Genomic DNA, 10280 nt, shown 5'->3' with positions numbered 1-10280 from the left:
CAATGATTTTTGTATTTTTTTCATCAGCATGTTTTGAATAGCTTTTTGTTGCATTTTCTTTGTTTTAATTTGTTCTAACATTGACCAAAATATGAAATCGATCTGACGTCTACAGCAAGAGTTATTCAACTGTCTCATTGTAGACGCACTTGGAAGGAACAATGAGACAGCTGGGGAACAATGAGACACTCTACGAAAATCAATATTTTTCTAGCTAAACATCATGTTCTTGTGTTGATTCATTGCAGGTGACTTGTCTTGGACATTTTAAAGCAATTTTGCCAACTTGAAACTTTAATTAACAAAAGTTATACTAAAAAGAAATTAAATTTTGTAAAATCCATTTATTTATACCAAATAACTGTATATTTTTGGTTAAATGAAGTTCAAACTCAATAAATATGCCAAAAATCACTTCCAATTCATGTTTTGAAAGATTTTAATAGATTTTGAAAAGTTTAATGAAGAAAAACCAAAGTGTCTCATAGTTACCCATGGACCGAAAAGAGCGGGGAACAATGAGACAGCCCTGGATTCTGGGTATATTCTAAATTTTGGTCAAACCTAATAAAAGGACATTGTAGCCCAACTCATGCCCTGTGAAATGACGAAAGAAATTTCGAGAAATATTAGTTTTTGTGTTAATGGCAGCCTTTGAGTGAAAATGTAGATACACCTTTCCCCCAAATATGAGCCTGATTGGTTGAAACTGCGTCTTGTGAGAGCCATTTTATCATTGTTCCCCGTGTCTCATTGATGACTACTCTACCCTATTTCAAGCAAACCATTAATTTAGAATACGTACACCAGAGAATGACATTTTGAAATGCATTTTTGGGTTATTTGGATATTTAATTTTAAATTAATTTTTTTATCGATTCCAGGCTACTAATATTTTGAAGAGTTTATTTAAAAATCTTGGTTTTCACTTGATTTTTTTTTGTATACAGGTTGGTAAAATTGTAGGTCAGTTGGTGGAAATATCTGCGTTTTTGAACATTTATCTCAAAATGCCTGGTCCAATTTTCATTCTTTTGATTTCATTTTACAGCTTTTTAGTTGTACTAAACGGTTATTTTTCGGATTGATTTTTTTTTATTAAGTTAAGTTTTTTTTGAACTGCTGAAAGATTACCCATTTGTAGCGTTGCAATGCCATACTCTACTTCTTATATAAGAAGTAGAGTATTGGTGTCATTAAAATCCATTTTTACATTGGATTTTCTTAGTACAAATTTTGATTTAATATTTAAAAAAAAGTCATATTTGCTTTTTTTGTGCAAATTTCACCTAAAGTCTCTATTAAAAAAAGTCGAGTACAAAAATCTTAAATTTTCTGTTTTTTGTCAAGTATCTCAAAATGATTTTTTTCAACCTGAATTTTTAATTAATTTTTTGAAAGGCTGATTTAAGCCGTTGCAAATATTTTTTGACATTTTTGTCCCTTGACTCTGGCCAAAGTCGAGGGAGGGGAGGGGGGGGGGGTAGGAGGGGGGAAGGGGGGCACAAGCCACGATAAAAACATTTGAATGAAAAAAGTGTTTTGAAATGCAATTTTTTACCTGCCATGTTGTTTTGCAATTATTAGTTTTAAAAATATTTAAGTATTGATATTTATTTTTTCACCGAAAAAAAAATTGCTGAACAACGGACTCTTACAAACATTTAAAGTATTTTTCAACGAACTAAAACATGTTGAAAGTGATAACAAACACAGGGGATTAAATTTTTAATGTTTTTAGCTGATTGCACTCAAAATTTCGTGAATGTTTTGAAGTTTTTTGATAAAACCATTTTTTTGCCCACTGATTTTTCTTTGCTCAAAAAGGTAAAATGTTTGGGTAAAAAACAATTTCACATGATTTTACACGTAACGTTACATGTTCGGATTGACTCAAATTACACGGATTCCACGCCCTTCCAAGCTGTGGTATTATATGGTATCTTTTTGGCTGAGTCAGGTAAATCACTGAGTTAGTTAGTCAAAGGTCCCTGGTTCGATTCCTGCAGACAGCACTTTTTAACGGCGTGACTGGAGCAAAATATTATAAACCGAGATACCCCATTGGAGATTTATGCGTAGAAAGTTGTGTTTTACCGACCTGAATCAGAATATGTTTAACTTAAAAATGTTATCGGTGTAAATCACGATTTCAAGTTTTTTAAGGTTTTCGATTTTTGGTACCTGGCCTTATAGGTGGATCGATCCTTGAAAAATATTTGTTATAACCGAATTGTAGAGATATTTCTTACCTTTTTAATCCTTTTTAGGGTTTGTAAACCCGTTTTTATTGTCAAAAGGTAATCGAATTTAAAGACAACCATATTTAGGCTGAGTTTTAGTGACAAGCATGGCCCAGAGGTTCAAGGTCAAAGAAGTTCGCTTGAAAAATGGATGATTTCAAAGTGGAATATCTTTTCTGTTTAGGCCAGTTAAACACAACATATTATGTATAAATTACAATATTTTGCTCCAGCCACGCAATTTTTTTGTATTATTTTTTTTTTTTTTTTGTTTTGACGGATGAACTTTATATCCGATATAAACTCGAGGTCATTATTCTCTCTGCCATTGCGAGCTGTGTTCTCTGTGTCTGGCCCTTTTGGCCGTTCATGAAATATTTTTTAAGTTTATGTCAACCACGACCATCTAAGTGATTTTTATATACTTTTTTGGAGTCGGCTCTAAAACAAATTAGATGACAAATTAGATGAATATTAATAATTGTTGGTAAATAGTGAGGAAGGCATCAACCACAAAGGTGGATTAAGTGAGTGTTTTCAATATTAATATTATTATTTATAATTAATTTAAAATATATTTTGTTTGAATTTGATTTTTTGCAATTCAATTATAATAATTTTCGGAATCAATTTTTTATTGAAAAAAATACACCAATAACGGCCGGGACCCGTGGTTAGGGGTAAGCGTAGTTGGCTTGGGTTCGATCCCAAACGGTCCCGGTGGCATTTTTCGAGACGATATTTGTCTGACCACGCCTTCCGTTGGACGGGGAAGAAAAATGTTGGCCCCGGTCTAACCTAGAGGGTTAGGTCGTTAGCTCAATCCAGGTGTTGGTGTCGTCTCCCTGGGTCCTGCCTCGGTGGAGTCGCTTGCAGGCAGTTGGACTAACAATCCAAAGGTCGTCAGTTCGAATCCTGGAGTGGATGGAAGGTAAGTGTAAAAAGAGGTTTACAATTGCCTCAACAATCAAGCCTTCGGACACCAAGTTTCGAGTAGGAATCTCGCAATTGAGAACGCCAAGGCAAATGCTGTAGAGCGTACAATTTGATTTGCTTGGATTTTTGTATGTAAGGAGGGCAAAAATTCTTATTCCAAGGAGACGCGTGGTCAAAAGGTAGTTTAATGGAAACGCATGGTTATAGAGTGTGGAGAAGCATGTTGAATTTTGTCGCAATCCATCCAGTGATGATTTGACTTTTTGAAAAGTTATCGAAAATCGATCCATTTCACGAAGACAGAGACAGTTGAAGGCGATAAAGCTTTGTAACTTCCCGAATTGGTCTCTGCAATTCTCTCACCGTTTAGTAGAAGTTATCACGTCTCGCAGAGATTAACAACGCGCATGCCCAACACGAATCCGAAACTTAAATCCCACCGAATCAATCCGATCGACATTTCGTCGCTTCTGTGCTATCTTGTGACAAACGCCATTTTGGTCGAAAATGAGTTAATGATGGCGTTTCATTAAACTTAACAAACGCTACAAGATGCCATCACCCGATTTTTGAAATTCGTTTCCGTTTCCGGGATATCGTTGGGCACACTTGTGACATAGACCAGTTTCTCAACAAATTTTCTGTGCTATCTTGTGACACGTGCAGAGGCAAAAGCAAGCTATAAAACCGTATGGTACCAACAGATGTCACTACACATTTATGTCTAATTTTATAACGTGGTCACAAGAGAGCACAACATTTTTGATTTGAAAATGTACTACGTGTCACAAGTGTGTTCCTAAAGGGCTATTTGAATGTTGATGGAGTTTTGTATGGCGGTTGTCACAAGTGTGCCACCAATATTTTGATGGAGTTTTGTATGGCGGTTGTCACAAGTGTGCCACCAATATTTTGATGGAGATTTGTATGGCGGTTGTCACAAGTGTGCCACCAATATTTTGATGGAGTTTTGTATGGCGGTTGTCACAAGTGTGCCACCAATATTTTGATGGAGATTTGTATGGCGGTTGTCACAAGTGTGCCACCAATATTTTGATGGCGATTTGTATGGCGGTTGTCACAAGTGTGCCACCAATATTTTGATGGCGATTTGTATGGCGATTGTCACAAGTGTGCCACCAATATTTTGATGGAGTTTTGTATGGCGGTTGTCACAAGTGTGCCACCAATATTTTGATGGAGTTTTGTATGGCGGTTGTCACAAGTGTGCCACCAATATTTTGATGGAGATTTGTATGGCGGTTGTCACAAGTGTGCCACCAATATTTTGATGGCGATTTGTATGGCGGTTGTCACAAGTGTGCCACCAATATTTTGATGGAGTTTTGTATGGCGGTTGTCACAAGTGTGCCACCAATATTTTGATGGCGATTTGTATGGCGATTGTCACAAGTGTGCCACCAATATTTTGATGGAGTTTTGTATGGCGGTTGTCACAAGTGTGCCACCAATATTTTGATGGAGTTTTGTATGGCGGTTGTCACAAGTGTGCCACCAATATTTTGATGGCGATTTGTATGGCGATTGTCACAAGTGTGCCACCAATATTTTGATGGAGTTTTGTATGGCGATTGTCACAAGTGTGCCACCAATATTTTGATGGAGTTTTGTATGGCGGTTGTCACAAGTGTGCCACCAATATTTTGATGGAGTTTTGTATGGCGGTTGTCACAAGTGTGCCACCAATATTTTGATGGCGATTTGTATGGCGATTGTCACAAGTGTGCCACCAATATTTTGATGGAGTTTTGTATGGCGGTTGTCACAAGTGTGCCACCAATATTTTGATGGCGATTTGTATGGCGATTGTCACAAGTGTGCCACCAATATTTTGATGGAGTTTTGTATGGCGGTTGTCACAAGTGTGCCACCAATATTTTGATGGAGTTTTGTATGGCGGTTGTCACAAGTGTGCCACCAATATTTTGATGGAGATTTGTATGGCGGTTGTCACAAGTGTGCCACCAATATTTTGATGGCGATTTGTATGGCGGTTGTCACAAGTGTGCCACCAATATTTTGATGGAGATTTGTATGGCGGTTGTCACAAGTGTGCCACCAATATTTTGATGGAGATTTGTATGGCGGTTGTCACAAGTGTGCCACCAGTATTTTGATGGCGATTTGTATGGCGGTTGTCACAAGTGTGCCACCAATATTTTGATGGCGATTTGTATGGCGATTGTCACAAGTGTGCCACCAATATTTTGATGGAGATTTGTATGGCGGTTGTCACAAGTGTGCCACCAATATTTTGATGAAGATTTGTATGGCGGTTGTCACAAGTGTGCCACCAATATTTTGATGGCGATTTGTATGGCGATTGTCACAAGTGTGCCACCAATATTTTAATGGAGTTTTGTATGGCGGTTGTCACAAGTGTGCCACCAATATTTTGATGGCGATTTGTATGGCGATTGTCACAAGTGTGCCACCAATATTTTGATGGAGATTTGTATGGCGGTTGTCACAAGTGTGCCACCAATATTTTGATGAAGATTTGTATGGCGGTTGTCACAAGTGTGCCACCAATATTTTGATGGAGTTTTGTATGGCGGTTGTCACAAGTGTGCCACCAATATTTTGATGGAGTTTTGTATGGCGGTTGTCACAAGTGTGCCACCAATATTTTGATGGAGTTTTGTATGGCGGTTGTCACAAGTGTGCCACCAATATTTTGATGGAGTTTTGTATGGTGGTTGTTACAAGTGTGCCACCAATATTTTGATGGAGTTTTGTATGGCGGTTGTCACAAGTGTGCCACCAATATTTTGATGGAGTTTTGTATGGCGGTTGTCACAAGTGTGCCACCAATATTTTGATGGAGTTTTGTATGGCGGTTGTCACAAGTGTGCCACCAATATTTTGATGGAGTTTTGTATGGCGGTTGTCACAAGTGTGCCACCAATATTTTGATGGAGTTTTGTATGGCGGTTGTCACAAGTGTGCCACCAATATTTTGATGGAGATTTGTATGGCGGTTGTCACAAGTGTGCCACCAATATTTTGATGGAGTTTTGTATGGCGGTTGTCACAAGTGTGCCACCAATATTTTGATGGAGTTTTGTATGGCGGTTGTCACAAGTGTGCCACCAATATTTTGATGGAGTTTTGTATGGCGGTTGTCACAAGTGTGCCACCAATATTTTGATGGAGTTTTGTATGGCGGTTGTCACAAGTGTGCCACCAATATTTTGATGGAGTTTTGTATGGTGGTTGTTACAAGTGTGCCACCAATATTTTGATGGAGTTTTGTATGGCGGTTGTCACAAGTGTGCCACCAATATTTTGATGGAGTTTTGTATGGCGGTTGTCACAAGTGTGCCACCAATATTTTGATGGAGTTTTGTATGGCGGTTGTCACAAGTGTGCCACCAATATTTTGATGGAGTTTTGTATGGCGGTTGTCACAAGTGTGCCACCAATATTTTGATGGAGTTTTGTATGGCGGTTGTCACAAGTGTGCCACCAATATTTTGATGGAGTTTTGTATGGCGGTTGTCACAAGTGTGCCACCAATATTTTGATGGAGTTTTGTATGGCGGTTGTCACAAGTGTGCCACCAATATTTTGATGGAGTTTTGTATGGTGGTTGTTACAAGTGTGCCACCAATATTTTGATGGAGTTTTGTATGGCGGTTGTCACAAGTGTGCCACCAATATTTTGATGGAGTTTTGTATGGCGGTTGTCACAAGTGTGCCACCAATATTTTGATGGAGTTTTGTATGGCGGTTGTCACAAGTGTGCCACCAATATTTTGATGGAGTTTTGTATGGCGGTTGTCACAAGTGTGCCACCAATATTTTGATGGAGTTTTGTATGGCGGTTGTCACAAGTGTGCCACCAATATTTTGATGGAGTTTTGTATGGCGGTTGTCACAAGTGTGCCACCAATATTTTGATGGAGTTTTGTATGGCGGTTGTCACAAGTGTGCCACCAATATTTTGATGGAGATTTGTATGGCGGTTGTCACAAGTGTGCCACCAATATTTTGATGGCGATTTGTATGGCGGTTGTCACAAGTGTGCCACCAATATTTTGATGGAGATTTGTATGGCGGTTGTCACAAGTGTGCCACCAATATTTTGATGGAGATTTGTATGGCGGTTGTCACAAGTGTGCCACCAGTATTTTGATGGCGATTTGTATGGCGGTTGTCACAAGTGTGCCACCAATATTTTGATGGCGATTTGTATGGCGATTGTCACAAGTGTGCCACCAATATTTTGATGGAGATTTGTATGGCGGTTGTCACAAGTGTGCCACCAATATTTTGATGAAGATTTGTATGGCGGTTGTCACAAGTGTGCCACCAATATTTTGATGGAGTTTTGTATGGTGGTTGTTACAAGTGTGCCACCAATATTTTAATGGAGTTTTGTATGGCGGTTGTCACAAGTGTGCCACCAATATTTTGATGGCGATTTGTATGGCGATTGTCACAAGTGTGCCACCAATATTTTGATGGAGTTTTGTATGGCGGTTGTCACAAGTGTGCCACCAATATTTTGATGGAGATTTGTATGGCGGTTGTCACAAGTGTGCCACCAATATTTTGATGGAGTTTTGTATGGTGGTTGTTACAAGTGTGCCACCAATATTTTGATGGAGTTTTGTATGGCGGTTGTCACAAGTGTGCCACCAATATTTTGATGGAGTTTTGTATGGCGGTTGTCACAAGTGTGCCACCAATATTTTGATGGAGTTTTGTATGGCGGTTGTCACAAGTGTGCCACCAATATTTTGATGGAGATTTGTATGGCGGTTGTCACAAGTGTGCCACCAATATTTTGATGGAGATTTGTATGGTCGTTGTCACAAGTGTGCCACCAATATAACATTCATTACACCGTAACATTCGTTACACCGCAACATTCGTTACACCGTAGTATGGTCACACCGTAACATTGTTACACCGCAATATTCGTTACTCCGCAGTATGGTTACACCGCAGTATGGTTACACCGTAACATAGTAACACCGGAATATGATTACACCGTAACATTGTTACACCGCAACATTCGTCACTTCGTAGTATGATTACACCGTACACTTGTTACACCACAACATTTGTTACACCGTAACATCGTTACACCGTAACATTGTTACACCGTAACATTGTTACACCGTAACATTGTTACACCGTAACATTGTTACACCGTAACATTGTTACACCGTAACATTGTTACACCGTAACATTGTTACACCGAAACATTGTTACACTGTAACATTGTTACACCGTAATATTGTTACACCGTAATATTGTTACACCGTAACATTGTTACACCGTAACATTGTTACACCGTAACATTGTTACACCGTAACATTACTACACTGCAACATTGTAACAACGTAACATTGTTACACCGCAACATTCGTTACACCGTAACATTTCTTCACACCGTAGTTTGATTACACCATAAAATTGTTACATCACAACATTGGTTACAACGTTACATTCGTTACACAGTTACATTCGTTACACCGTTACACCGCATCATTCCTTACACCGTAACATTCGTTACACCGTAGTATGGTCACACCGTAACATTGTTACACCGCAATAATCATTACACCGTAACAAAGTTACACCGTAATATGATTACACCGTAACAGTGTGACACCGTTATAGTCTTACACCGTAACATTATTACGGTGTAACGAATGCCACGGTGTAATGAATGCTACGAAGCAACGGATGTTGCGGTGTAACAATGTTACGGTGTAACCAAACTAAGGTGTAACGAATGTTACGGTGTAACGAATGTTACGGTGTAACGAATGTTACGGTGTAACGAATGTTACGGTGTAACGAATGTTACGGTGTAACGATTGTTAAGGTGTAACGAATGTTGCGGTGTAACAATATTACGGTGTAACGAATGTAGCTGTGTAACGAATGTGACGGTGTAACGAATGTTGTGGTGTAACAATGCTACGGTGTAATCAAACTACGGTGTGAAGAAATGTTACGGTGTAACGAATGTTGCGGTGTAACAATGTTACGGTGTAATAATATTACGGTGTAACTATTTTACGGTGTAACCATACTGCGGTGTAACATATATTGCGTTGTAAAAATATTACGGTGTGACCATACTACGGTGTAACTATGTTACGGTGTAACCATACTGCGGTGTAACGAATATTGCGGTGTAACAATATTACGGTGTGACCAAACTACGGTGTAACGAATGTTACGGTGTAATGAATGTTACGGTGTAATGAATGTTATATTGGTGGTACACTTGTGACCACTGCCATACAAATCTCCATCAAAATATTGGTGGCACACTTGTGACAACCGCCATACAAATCTTCATCAAAATATTGGTGGCACACTTGTGACAACCGCCATACAAATCTCCATCAAAATATTGGTGGCACACTTGTGACAACCGCCATACAAATCGCCATCAAAATATTGGTGGCACACTTGTGACAACCGCCATACAAATCTCCATCAAAATATTGGTGGCACACTTGTGACAACCGCCATACAAATCTCCATCAAAATATTGGTGGCACACTTGTGACAACCGCCATACAAATCGCCATCAAAATATTGGTGGCACACTTGTGACAACCGCCATACAAATTGCCATCAAAATATTGGTGGCACACTTGTGACAACCGCCATACAAATCGCCATCAAAATATTGGTGGCACACTTGTGACAACCGCCATACAAATCTCCATCAAAATATTGGTGGCACACTTGTGACAACCGCCATACAAATCTCCATCAAAATATTGGTGGCACACTTGTGACAACCGCCTTACAAATCTCCATCAAAATATTGGTGGCACACTTGTGACAACCGCCATACAAATCTCCATCAAAATATTGGTGGCACACTTGTGACAACCGCCATACAAATCGCCATCAACATTCAACGAGCCCTTTAATTAATTCTTAGGAACACACTTGTAACACGTAGTACATTTTCAATTCGAAAATTTTGTGCTATCTTGTTACACGTTGATCTGCCATAAATCATAAAAGGTTCGTGTCTAGAATGAAATAATTTTCCATCCGGGGTTATTGTCTGTGCTTTTCGGATATGGGGGAAAACCT

This window comes from Culex quinquefasciatus, chromosome 2 (assembly GCF_015732765.1).
Source record: "Culex quinquefasciatus strain JHB chromosome 2, VPISU_Cqui_1.0_pri_paternal, whole genome shotgun sequence".
NCBI lineage: Eukaryota > Metazoa > Arthropoda > Insecta > Diptera > Culicidae > Culex > Culex quinquefasciatus.
This window is presented reverse-complemented; position numbering follows the sequence as displayed.